This window comes from Populus euphratica, unplaced genomic scaffold, assembly GCF_000495115.2.
Source record: "Populus euphratica unplaced genomic scaffold, PopEup_1.0 scaffold222.1, whole genome shotgun sequence".
Classification (NCBI taxonomy): Eukaryota; Viridiplantae; Streptophyta; class Magnoliopsida; order Malpighiales; family Salicaceae; genus Populus; species Populus euphratica.
This window is the reverse complement of record NW_011500024.1, coordinates 53,504-53,709: the sequence shown is the minus strand read 5'-3', so window position 1 is coordinate 53,709 and position 206 is coordinate 53,504.

The following is a 206-nucleotide window of genomic DNA, read 5'->3' as shown; positions in this document are numbered from 1 at the left end:
ACCTCCTTTATGTGTGGTTTTCAATTGAATAATAAGAGTTTATACTATACTTGTTTCAAATGCTTTTAGTGGATCCTCTAGCCTTGGCATTTGTTTTTATCATTGTTTGATCCTCACATTAATCTTACATCTCAAAGTTCTCTTTAACTTCTTTTTCTTTTTCTTATTATTATTATTATTATTATTATTATTATTATTATTATAGT